Consider the following 13,890-nt stretch of genomic DNA (forward strand, 5'->3'; position numbering starts at 1 on the left):
ACTTGATGAAGACAAAACTGAAGGGAAAATGCCCCAAGAACAAGCAGGAACTGAAGACATTTGCAGTAGAGGCTTGGTAGAGCATCACCAGGGATGAAACCCAGCGTCTGGTGATGTCTATGCATTCCAGACTTCAGGCTGTAATTGCCTGCAAAGGATTTGCAACAGAGTATTAAAAAGTGAAAGTTAGATTTAGGATTGTTTAGTTTGTCCCATTTTGGCCCCTTAAAAAGTGGGAGGCACATACTGAAACCGTTGTAATTCCTACGCCATTCACCTGTTTTGGATGTAATTACCCTCAAATTAAATCTGAAAGTCTGCAGTTAAAGCACATCTTGTTTGTTTCATTTCCAAGCCATTGTGGTGGTGAATAGAGGCCAAAATATGAAAATTCTGTCAATGTCCCAATATTTATGCACCTGACTGTATTTATTGAGACCAATAGAAGGGGTCTCACCTTCAAGTGTACCTTAAATACACACATACACAGAGGAAAAAGGAGGGGCTGGGCTGCACATCCTAATCTTAAACATAATAATAGGTGCTACCATGCTGAGACCTGTAGTTCTACAGCAGAAACAAAAGGGGGAAGATGCAGGTGCACACTATAAGCCAGGGCTTCCCAACCTCGGTCCTCAATTCACACTAACAGTCCAGGTTTTAGGGATAGCCTTACTTGAGCACAACTGACTTAATTAGTACCTCAGTTATATTGATTTAACCATCTGTGCACAATCATGGATATCACTAAAACCAGGACTGTTAGTGTGCCTTGAGGACCGAGGTTGGGAATCACTGCTATAAGCACTAAGAATTCTAATGATAAAAATATTTATAATAAACTCCAACAAATAACATGTTTTTCTAAGTAAGGTTTCTTAGTACATGTTTGGCCAAAGATGTTTGCCCACCTACCTCCTTTTTCCTCTGTGTATGTGTTTATTTAAGGTACATTTGAAGGTGAGACCCCTTCTCCTGGGCTGGTACTTCTCCTACCTGCTCCAGGTGATTTTAAATGGTATGTGTCCTTTGCATTGGAATACACACATTTAATGGGCTCTATTAAAGGTAAGTCCTAGGTAAATGATTTAATGTGTCAGTATTAGGGATGTTAGGGACCCACCTTAAGAGGTTCACCGTGATGTGGTAAGTTCGCAAACATCTTTGGCCAAACATGTACTAAGAAACCTTACTTAAAAAACCATGTTAATTGTTGGAGTTTATTATAAATATTTTGATCATTAGAATTCTTAGTGCTTATAGTGTGCAACTGCATCTCCTCCACTTTGTTTCTGCTGTAGAGCTACAAATCTCAGCATGGTAGCACCTATTATTATGTTTAAGATTAGCATGTGCAGCCCATCGTGTCCTTTTTAAATATCACATTATGATGGTTTTTAAAAAAAACCCAAAAGTGCTGTTTGCTCATATATTATAAATTAAATATAAATCTTGGGTTGCTATAGAAATATTCCACACTTAGCAAATGCATGACAATTGGTTTGGTCAATGAAGTACAAATGTTACAATAATGATATGAAATGTGGGGTTTAATCGTTGAGTTCTAAATAAATTTAAATCTAAATACAGTACTGTAGCTGTGAAAGTAGCCACAGAGAGAGAATTAAGGTAAGACTACTGTTGCATAATCTAACTCAACACATTCAGTTTAGCTGGCTGATAGTACCAATTATACTAGTCTGTGTGATAGAAGTTGCTTTTTGGTGAAGTAGAATTGTTCCTGAGCAAACAGGAATCATCTGCCAGAGCTTCTGAAGTTGAGATCCAGGGCATCAGTGATAGTGAAGTGTCTATCTATCTTACATTCTGTCAGCCTTTTTTTATATTTGCTAGCATCACAGTCTTCTCCAGTGCATATTGCCATAGTAAATCATTACAGGTTTATTGTTATCCCTTCCACAGAGCAGCAATAATTTATTGCATGAAATACTAACTGCTTTGTTTTTGTGGACCAAGCTAAGTAAAAAATTTTATTCAATACCCCGATTCAAGAACATCGTTTTTACCGTCATCTTTTTTATGTTGAATTTTCACAGCTAATGTATGTTTTTCAGTGGGAGTATCACAGCCTTAAAAATATAGAAATAGAGAATAAAAATGTATGTACTTTAGCATCTTGTTTAGACTTGCCACAAACTTTGTTTCATAGGGTCAGGTTTATCACAATCCGCATTTTTAATGAGGATATGATAAAACATTTTTTGCCTAAATTCGCAATGTGAAAATGTTAAAATGCTACTTTTCACAAAAATTTAACAATATAATCTTGTTGGGACACAGGCTCTGATAAGAGCCCGTCCTGGCGAAGAGATAGAAGCAGAGTGATAGCTTATGCTATCACTCTGCTTCCTGCTTCGGGTCCTCCACGGCTAATGCACGTATAGTAGCCCATAAGCTAGTATTGACTACTGGGGTCAAGCTCCGGAATTTAGTAAATCTGACTAAAACAAGTGTAGCTCGCTTACATCACAGAAAACAGCGTGGCCTAAAGAACGTAGACGTGGTGATGTCAGATGCTTATTGTACCTGCACCTGAGACTAGGTCCGGGGTTTGGAAAGGATTGTTCGGCACTAACTGGAGAACGGGAGGAGATTGCTATTTCCGGAGGTATTAATACCCACCCGCATCCCATGCTGCCGTGAAACATTACACCGATTGCTGTACTCTGTGATGTAAGTGAGCTACACTTGTTTTAGTAAAAGTTTCTATTATTATATGCACGAGTGCACTCTCGGCTCCCTGTTTTCTTCTATATTAACTACCCGTGCCTGTGGCTGAGGCATATGAGGAGGAGCAGCACAACATCCTATTTCTGGCTTGAACAACTAAGATTATTCTGTTGAACTTTGTGAGACTGTGGCGCTGCTTAATTGTATGTGTATGTATATATATATATATATATATAAACAAATGACCAACCACCATGCGGTGATATCAGGGGTTCTCTCCAGTCTTGAGGTTAAGTATATATGTCTCAGTTTATAATAAAGCAGATGTAATCAATCCATAGTAGGTCACAATATACAGTCAACGTTTCGGTCTAAACATAGACCGATTTCAAGACATGCAATCCATAATCAGCTGACTATGGAGACTTGTGTGCAGAACATTGTGCATAAATATATTGTTGAAAGAAATGGGCACTCCAAGGACCAACATTTAGATTAGTGTGCCAGGATACAAAAATACAAATGCAGAAAAAAATGGCACTCCTGAATAGCTTCAAACACCAGAGTGTTTATTAAAATTCCATACAATGTACAGCGAGACGTTTTGGGCAGCTGTGTGCCCTTTCTCAAGCTACCAGAACCACAGCCAAAGTCACTCGGCGTACATTCACTGGGTGTTAAGACATACTGTATATAGGGAAGTTGTTTGTTCTATTTGTTAATCCTGATGAAAATGCCAAATAATGGGAATTGACACATTGATTCACCTATATGCTTCTGGACAAAGAGTCTGTTATTTCATGCCAGGAGTGCCACACCAAGAAGGGTATTTATGCATTGTTTTGTGCAGGCAACCGGCTAAGTTTTCCTAAGTAAGGGGGTGCCAAACACCTACGTTTTGTATATACACATACATATATATATTCCACGTGCAGAGCCGCACTCACATAGTTTCAATCCAAAAATTTGCTGGGGTGCGTTGCCTCAATAACAGCTGGTAGCCAAAATGCCATAATATATAAAATAGTCAATAAAGAGAGCACTCAGGAGGCTTGTTCCATAGCAGCAGAGAAAGTGTTGTTTATTGTTACTTACAACATCATATAAAAAGGGAGCAAGTCTGTTTCGGGCCTCAAGTAGACCTTTGTCAAGACCAGCAAGACCCTTAGGGCTCTAATTACTACAATCCGCATTAAAATGCAGATTGTAGTGTGATATTACCGACTGAATTCGCAATGCGAATTCAGGCAATATCACAGGGATTTATTAAAAATTCCTTGCAGGGACAGAGCTTGCAATAAAGCTCTGTCCCTGCGAATCCCCTCCACAGTCTTGTCACTGTATTTTTCAGAAAAAATACAGTGACAAACTGCCCGCGCATGCGCCCACCGCTACCCCTCCCCCCGTCACAGTGCAGGATGGGAGACTAGCTGACCGGAGCCACGGAGGACATCACCAGAGCGCTGATGACCGGTCCTAGATGAAGAATATAGAGATTTTATTGGCCAGTTAATTAATTTTATTTTTACCACAATTATTTTAGATTTTTAGAAGATTTTTATCTCCAAACATGTGGTACCGCTATGGGGACAGTGTTTGCATCCAGCTTTGTGACTTTACACATGGGCATCTGGGAAAATAGGAATCTATATAATAACAACCCTTTTTTGGAAAACATAGTATTGTACAAAAGATATATAGATGATATATTAATCATTTTAGAGGTGAGGACGTTTTTAAGGATTTTATAAATTTTATAGGAAGCAACTCATATAACCTTACTTTTACATATAAATTTGATCACAAGGAAATATATTATTTGGACCTTGTGTTGGTAGCAAAAAAGAATATGATAGAAACTAAGAACTACATAAAAAAGTAGATGTCGGTGCAGATGTAGGTGGGTGCACTTATTGCATGCAGGGGTTCAGTTGCATGGGGGTGCAGGGGTGTCACATGCATGGGTGATAGTTACACAGTGCAGGGTGGGAGTTACAGGATGCACTTATAGGGTGCAGGGGTGTAACTTGCATGAGGGCAAATACAGGTGCAGGGATGTCAATTGCATGGGTGATAGTTACAGGGTGTAGGGTGGGAGTTACAGGGTGCACTTTTGGGGTGCAGGGATGTAACTTGCATGAGGCTATTACAGGGTGCAGAGGTGGCAGTTGCAGGGGTGCAGTAACAGTGTGCAATGGTGATAGTTGAAGGCAGGGCAGTTGCAGGGTGTGGAGGTTTCAGCTGCAGGGGGAACAGTTACACTGAACAGGGGTGGAAGGTCCAGGAGTGGCACACACAGGGTCCAGGGGTTGTAGTTACAGGGTGCAGGGGTGAAAGGAACAGCGGGGGGAATCTGTGTGCAACCATTTATTACTAGATGTCAGCACCCTCTCCTCAGCCCTGTACTAACCTTCCCTTTCTCTGCTCCACCTCAACCTGCTGCTTCACCATTTGACTTTAGTGGCCATGGGAGAGAGGGTTACTTACTGCTGCCAGGACTCTGCTGCTGCTGTAGAGGGAGGAAACGGCCACGCAGTTCAGCAGGAGCCAGGAGGAGAGCGGAACTAAAGATGATGCACCACCTATGTGGTGGCTGGAAGAGCATTGTCCCGTAAGTGCTTCTCCACGCTGCAGGCTGTTGACAGGCGCCGGGCTGGCAGGCTGCCAGTGCCTGTCATAATATCTGGTAAATAACATGTGACTCGGGGGCGGGGCTATGAACACCCTTTGGCCCCACACAGTCCAGCTGAGAAGGAGCTGAGCCACCGGGCGGCGGGCATTCCGCTAGTAACAACATACTAGCGGGCATCAAGCAAATAGATATTGCCAATGCGGCCGGTTCTGCCCCCAGAGCAGCTGCGCTCTGTGCGACGGCACCGGCCGCACTACCCTAGCTACAGCCTTGATGTATATATATATTCAGAAAAAAAGTGCACTCACCAGGCTCTTTAAAAATTTTGAAAATATACTCATCATTTTATTGTAACATCCATGTAGATAGCGATAGCCTTTGGTCGACGTTTCAGTCCATACACGGACTTTTCTCAAGACCAGCTCCTGCCATATCACCAGACAACAGATACAGAGATGTGCTCCCAGGAAACCACCCGCTACTAAATAGCCATTGCAATCAATCATAATACAGCTCAGCAGTGACACTCCAAACAAGCATCAGCATTGCTATAGCACAAACCAGCAAATCCTCCTCATATACAAATCTATAGATCACTGTTCTAGGAATTACATTGCAAGATCGCAAAAATATATTAAACAATATAGTACCTGCCTCACACGTGTATATACTGTCCCATGTTGCTTCATAAAGGCATCACCTAAAGGGCACTTCCGGTACGCTCATAGAGTCCGGAACGCCTCACCTAACAACTGGGTGATCGTTTGTATTCCACTGCAGAATTACATTGCAAGATCACAAAAATGTATTAAACAATACAGTACCTGCCTCACACATGTGGGCAATGTCCCGTGTTGCTTCATAAAAGCATCGCCTACAGGAGCATTTCCGGTATGTTCATAGAGCCTGGAACGCATCACCTAGCAACCGGGTGATCATTTGCGTTCCACTGCAGATGCTGTTAGTAGACTGCTAGTATTTCAACGAGCAGGCTATCATTACCATCATCGGAGGTGATGTCAAAAGAACACTCACCAACATATGTGGCAATGTTTTCAATAATCAAATGTGCCAGCATTTTTTCTAAATGGAAATATCACGATATATACGCTTAGTGCAAGCGGGTACCTGGGAGCACATTAACAACATTTAAGAGATAAACAATCTATACTATAGAACAAAATATAAACAGGGGAGGCCGCACACAAGAAGAGGGGGTTGGAAAAGGCAAGGGCAGAGGAAGGAAGGGGGTGAAGAATTAATTTTTAATTTATCGGAATATACGTTAAACACAGCCGAACATTCTCTGTTATCTAAAGGCCTTTCTTTCATCCCTACCCATTATTTTGATGAGTTTCAATGGTCAGTTGACTTATTTAAAATGGGTACAAAGCTCAGACTCAGGGAATACTTTGATAAGAAAGAGGGTGTCTTCGATAAAAGAGTTAACAAGACATTTTCTAAACCGAGTACTTTTGATCCAATTTCTACAAACCCTAGTTTGAGAACTTTCTTAAGGATGATAGATCATGATGTAAAAGCTAATGTCACCAAGAATAAAAAAGGTTTTGATAATTTAAGATCTGAAGAAAGACTAGCCTTAAAGTCATTACGTAATAACACCTCTATAGTAATTAGGAATGCTGATAAGGGAGGGGCTGTTGTAGTACAAGATTTTCATCGCTATGATGCCAAAATTAAGAGACAATTGGCCGATACATCAACCTATCGTAAAATGGAGTTTAACCCTATGGTCCGTATTAAGAAGGAGGTTGATGAGCTGATTGATATGGCACTTTTACAGTGCTGGACTGACGAGGGCACTGCGGAATTTCTGCATGTGGACAATCCAATTTGCCCTGTATTATACACCCTCCCCAAGATACATAAGTCGCTGGTAGATCCCCCTGGCAGACCGATTATTTCTGCCAGGGGATCTATCTTACAACCTATAGCGCAGTATCTTGACTTTTATCTGCAACCTTTTGTGAGAACTAAGAGTTTTCTTCGTGACACTAGTCACTTTTTGAATTAATTAAAAAACATTGATTGTTTAACCCCTGATGCCTTATTGGCAACTATGGATGTTGTATCCTTGTATACAACTATCCCGCATGTTGATGGGATTATCGTGGTTAAAGAAGCTTTGTTGCAGGGTCCTTATGAAGGTCCTCCTATTGAATTTATATGTGAACTCTTAACCAAAGTACTGATGTGTAATCATTTTATGTATCTCGGCGAGTATTATATCCAGATCGCTGGGACGGCGATGGGATCTAATATTGCACCAGCATACATATTTACAATATTTACATGAATAAATGTGAACATGAACTTATTCTGGAGAAATATTAAAAAAATATATTATATTATCGTAGATTTATAGACAATGTTTTTCTAATATGGGGCAATGATGTTGAGTCTTTTGATGCTATGGTCTTACATTTGAACACTCTGGATAGTCCAATTCAGGTTACAGCATCGATTGATGCTGAATCGATAAATTTTTTAGATGTGACTATTATGAAGAGTGGGTGCACACTTGAACACACTCTATATAGGAAACCCACAGATAGGAACACCTTGTTAAGATCTTCGAGCCACCACCCCAATTCCCTCAAATCAAATCTACCGATTTCACAATTTTTGAGGATATTAAGAAATAATTCTGATAGTGCTAGAGCACAACTCCAATTGGATGAATGTAAACGGAGGTTTGTTGAAAGGGGTTATAATACAAAGGTAATAATGAAGTGCCTCACCAGGGCAAAAAGAATTTTTGATGACCGATTAAAGAATGTGACACCTGCGGATAGAATATGCAACAGAATGGTTTTGAACACCCGATGTGATACCAGTTTATGGACGGTACAGAAGACAGTCTTTGATAACCAGTGATTCAGCCTTTAAAAGGTTACGTGACCAGAAGCCCCTTCTAAGTGTAAGAAGAGGCCCTAACTTGAAGGATACTCTTCTGAGACCTAATGTGCAACCAACAATTCCAACTGATGGGAACTGGTTATCACAACAAAATGGTTGCTATAGGTGCCTTGGATGCACGAAGTGCCGAGGAATGGTCACTGGCAAATTCTTCTGTCATCCACATACTGGGAAGATCTTTTTGCGGTATCGTTTAACTTGCACAATGGACCATGTAATTTATTCATTGACATGTCCTTGCATTCTCACATATATCGGAAAAACTATACGTACCTTTCGTGAGAGGATGACCCAACATAGGTCCTCCATACGGTTGGCTTTCAAAACTGGAACCTCTGACAAACCGGTGGCTACACATTTTTTGAAAGCAGGACATCAGCTCTCAACATTACGCTGTATGATTATAGATTGGACACCACCCTTACAAAGAGGGGGGGATCGTGGCTTGAAGCTACTGAAGAAAGAAGCGTGGTGGATATATCATTTGGATACAGTGGCCCCTAGAGGCCTGAATGAGATGAACTCACTTTCTATTTTTGTATGAATATTGAGTGTTCATGTAGGTTCCATATTATTAGTTTTTCATTTTTCTTTTTATTTTTTATTACTATTTTTTTCGATAGCTGGTGATTGGGTCTACTGCTTTATTAATGAGTGATTTATGCAATTGTTCTATAGTATAGATTGTTTATTTCTTAAATGTTGTTAATGTGCTCCCAGGTACCCGCTTGCACTAAGCGTATATATCGTGATATTTCCATTTATAAAAAATGCTGGCACATTTGATTATTGAAAACATTGCCACATATGTTGGTGAGTGTTCTTTTGACATCACCTCCGATGATGGTAATGATAGCCTGCTCGTTGAAATACTAGCAGTCTACTAACAGCATCTGCAGTGGAACGCAAACGATCACCCGGTAGCTAGGTGATGCGTTCCAGGCTCTATGAACATACCGGAAATGCTCCTGTAGGCGATGCTTTTATGAAGCAACACGGGACAGTGCCCACTTGTGTGAGGCAGGTACTGTATTGTTTAATACATTTTTGTAATCTTGCAATGTAATTCTGCAGTGGAATACAAACGATCACCCAGTTGTTAGGTGAGGCGTTCCGGACTCTATGAGCGTACCGGAAGTGCCCTTTAGGTGATGCCTTTATGAAGCAACATGGGACAGTATATACACGTGTGAGGCAGGTACTATATTGTTTAATATATTTTTGCGATCTTGCAATGTAATTCCTAGAACAGTGATCTATAGATTTGTATATGAGGAGGATTTGCTGGTTTGTGCTATAGCAATGCTGATGCTTGTTTGGAGTGTCACTGCTGAGCTGTATTATGATTGATTGCAATGGCTATTTAGTAGCGGGTGGTTTCCTGGGAGCACATCTCTGTATCTGTTGTCTGGTGATATGGCAGGAGCTGGTCTTGAGAAAAGTCCGTGTATGGACTGAAACGTCGACCAAAGGCTATCGCTATCTACATGGATGTTACAATAAAATGATGAGTATATTTTCAAAATTTTTAAAGAGCCTGGTGAGTGCACTTTTTTTCTGAATATTATGGCTTTTCCCCTTGAACTGGCTTAAATATTTGCACCCCAGCTGATGCATTTTCTATAAAGTGAGTGTTACTCTATTCTCTCTCTCTCTCTCTCTCTCTCTATATATATATACACACATATATATATATATGTTTTTTTTATTTTCTGGCTTTATAGAGACAATAACATTGATTGGACTAGTGTCTAACTTTTGATTCCTGCTTATGCTTGGTATATCTATTAATATGGAATGCCAATGATGATTTTGTTAAGACCAAACGCCTCTGGGATAAGGATATTTCCAATTTTTTTTTAAGAAACAAAAATTTTGCCATTTGATGTGGACTCACCACTGGAAGTATATCAGGATTTGATTAAATTGTGAACATGGAAGTTAGTGCTGCATTTACATCAGGTTAACCTTGTCAGAGTACCGTAAGAAGAATTAAATTCAAGAGGTTGTCGTATAAGTAATCAATAGACAATATGTCGTAATGACCAGGAGTTTTGTAAACACAGGATACAGATCTTAAATCAGTGTTCTTTGTACCTGATGGTCTTGGTAATACAACAAGTGAATCTTTATATTGAGAATGTTACTAAAGAAATTATATCACTAGAATTTGCTGGCGAGTTAGTTATGAAAAGAGACAGAACCATGGACTGGTTAACCAAGTTGGAACATTCTATTGAATTGTTCAGATCTGATTTAGTTGCCTTTAAAAAGAACAAATACATAAAAGTGAAAGATGACTATAAAGAATAAGGTGCGTTACCCTTGGTTATTTGGTGTGGAGTGCAGACGGCTCAGGACTGCAGGGTGGAGAGGTAGAGTCATTAGACAGGAGAGAGTTTCTTGTTGTTGAGTCATATACATCACATCACAGTGACTCAGACCAATCGGCTACAAGTAGATCAGCCCCTTTGTTATAGAAGAATCTGGGCACCAAGGGTGCCAGCACAGTAAAAGGAATAAGTGGTATAGGACAGGAAAACGTGGCCCAAAGCGGGACCGACAGAAACTAGTGGCAGTAGTGGTGTTTCATTTTTCTATGAACTCTCTGAAGTTGAACTCGATGTGATGTTCTTTTTAATGGATTCTTTAGTACAAACTAATTGTCAGTCTGCCGTTGATTTTGAGGTAGAACTATTCAAATTTATTAGACAATTGATGATAAAACACTATTTTGCTAACAACAAAACTGATTCAGGTGAAAAGATGGGTATTTTTTGTGGAAAAAGCACATATGAGCCAACAGTCTCTAGTGCTTCAAACAATACCTTTGTCAGGCTGGTAAAGAGAGATTGTATCTCTCTTTTTAGCCAAAAAAAATCTTTCAAGCACTGAGTGGAGGGTTATTGATAAATTGAGAAACAATTTTAAGTGAATTATTTGGCCAGCTGACAAAGATGGCGGTATTGTGCTACTTATTAGGATGTATATTATATAGAACATGCATTCCCTCAATGTTGTGGTGGTGATAGGAATAGAACTACAAATGGAGGCTTGTTAGATTCACTAATTCAGGTGGGTTGGGTATGAAATACCGGTACTTGGGATGCAGTAAGTACTGTAACCCTGCCCTGTTCACCCCTTAACCCTAACCCTCCTTTCCTGTATCCTAACAATAACCCTCCCTACCCTGCACCCTAACCCTCCTGGTTAGTGCCTAAACCTAACCACCCCCCTTAGTGTCTAACCCTAACCTCCCCCCGGTGATGCCTAACCCTAACCCCCCTATTCGCAGCCTAACCATAACCTCCCCCTTCCTGCAGCCTAACCCTAACCTTCCCCCTCCCACAGCTTAACCCTAACTCACCCCGTGGTGCCTAAACCTAACCCTCCACCCCCGCGGCTAACAGCTAACCCGCCCCGGTACACCTACGACCGGGATGCCGGCTGTCAGGATTCTGGCATCAGCATCTCCACTCATGTCAGGATTCCGGCGACGGTCTTCTGGCCGTGGTTCTGGATTCTGGCACCAGGATTTCAGCAGCCGGCATCCCGGCTGTAGGTTTATTAACTACATCCCAATTCGGATAGCTGTCACTTAATAGCTTAACCAGATTTATCTTGCTTTTTATAAAAAAAATCTGTTAAAGTACATATCGTGGCTAATTAAGTAGTGGAATATAATTAATGTAAATTGTCTTATTTACTTTGGTGGGTGGTGGTATATATGACTTAATTATCTGTTCAATCAATACCACATCCTCCACATTAATGTATGCTTTCAGGCTCTTTGAACGGTACACAAGATCACCTCCTTTCTTTAGATTAGGGATGTGCAGGCTCGGATAGGTTCGAGTTTGCACGTGGAGTTCGGATTTTTCCCTCCAAAAAAACGGAACTCAGAACGAGGCAAAACGTCATCTTACATGGACGAACATCATCATTCCTGGTCTTTTGTCCAGGAATGATGATGTTCGTCCATGTAAGATGACGTTTTGCCTCGTTCTGAGTTCCGTTTTTTTGGAGGGAAAAATCCGAACTCCACGTGCAAACTCGAACCTATCCGAGCCTGCACATCCCTACTTTAGATGTAGCAATGAAGGGTGCATTAAATGAAAAGGTATAACTGCAGAATGTGTCCATCCAGACTCCACACACTGAGAAAGATACACTGCAGCTCAGCTCTTTATGTGCATGAATGCTATGGAGGGGAATGGGATTGAAATACTGGCGACGACAACCCAACAGGATGCGATCCTGACGCCGGGTGGTAAGTATCCTAATCCTCCCCTGCCCCCCTCCCCCCCTAACTCTCCCTTGGTGGTGCCTAACCCTAAAACTCCCGGGGTGGTGCCTAACCCTAAGTCCCCTCAGGGGCATCTAAACCTAACCCCCCCCTTCCTGTACCCTACCCTAACCCTCCCGGGGGGGTGCTTAACCCTAACCTCCCCCCAGAGGCGCCTATCCGTAACCCCCCCTTTCCACCCCTAAACCTCCCTGGGGGGTGACTAACTTTAACGTCGGTATATCGACGGCTGGCATCTCGTCTGCCGGGATATTGACTACATCCCTATAGAGGATATCACTGTTTGGATGACTGCTTGGATGTCAGGTAATGCTGACCAAACCTAACAGTAACACACATATTTTATAGATACATAAAACATTTTTATTAAACTTAGCACAGATTTTTTTTTTCCCCCAGTAGTTATGCAGCTGGGAAACTTGACAGAAGATACCAATTCTCTCAACTTGTTACTTTCTTGGCCTAAGCAACAAGCTTTAAAATTAGGCTGAGCAAATTTTTCATAGCCCTATAAACGTTTGAGCAAAGCAGAAACATACCCGGTTCTTTTATTACAGTGGTTATAGTTATGTTTATGACAAGAACCTGTCTCCATATAGTTAAATTGGAATATTATCTAGATTGTAAAAATAATGAAACAGAATCTGTGCCAGACAGCAACTAATGAAAGTGTCCTCAGCTTTCAAAAGCTAATTCCATTAACTAAAAAAACAAAACAAAAAAACTACATAAAGTTACATGTGGTATTTCTGTGTGTGAAGCTTTCTAATACATTGCTTGGACTGCACGTAGGAAAGCTCTTCTCTGCCGTGGTGCAATATGGAGGCACAAAATTAATTATACTATACTGCTGTGTAAAACTACCAATGACGCCCAGTCTGTAAATTTATAGTAATGCTCTCATTCAGTCCAACTAGACTCCCCGGCCTGTACAAACCTCTTCTCCCCTTCAAATGAGACAAAATTGTTCTACAAAAATATTCACTTTACTGGAAATCTAGGCGAGCTTGTGCAATTCATGGGACACTAAAGAAACAAAGACAATTTTCTACTGTGCGTCTGACCTGAACTGGCGCCTATACTAATGGTGCAGAGGTGCATGCATCTTGTGTTTAGTCTAACGTTGCATATGCAATTGCGCTTTTTATTTAACGCATTTCATTTCTCCAAATCTGGACACAATTACATTTACACTCAGCATCAAGCTCTTTGTGTCGGGTCCTTTGTACATTATTGCCTAGAGTTGATGCGGGGTGCCACCGGCCACGGTACAGGCCCACCCTAGTCAGCCAGTGTAGCGCAGACCGCAGTGAGTGCGGTC

General features: G+C 41.0%; 1 protein-coding gene across 1 annotated transcript in view; it reads right to left on the minus strand.

Moving 5' to 3' along the window:
• The window catches only part of AR (androgen receptor), a 455,147-nt gene that overhangs the window by 268,278 nt on the left and 172,979 nt on the right, over positions 1-13,890 (minus strand). The window lies entirely within an intron of this gene.

This window comes from Taudactylus pleione, unplaced genomic scaffold (genome assembly GCF_031769625.1).
Source record: "Taudactylus pleione unplaced genomic scaffold, aTauple2 ptg000352l, whole genome shotgun sequence".
Classification (NCBI taxonomy): domain Eukaryota; kingdom Metazoa; phylum Chordata; class Amphibia; order Anura; family Myobatrachidae; genus Taudactylus; species Taudactylus pleione.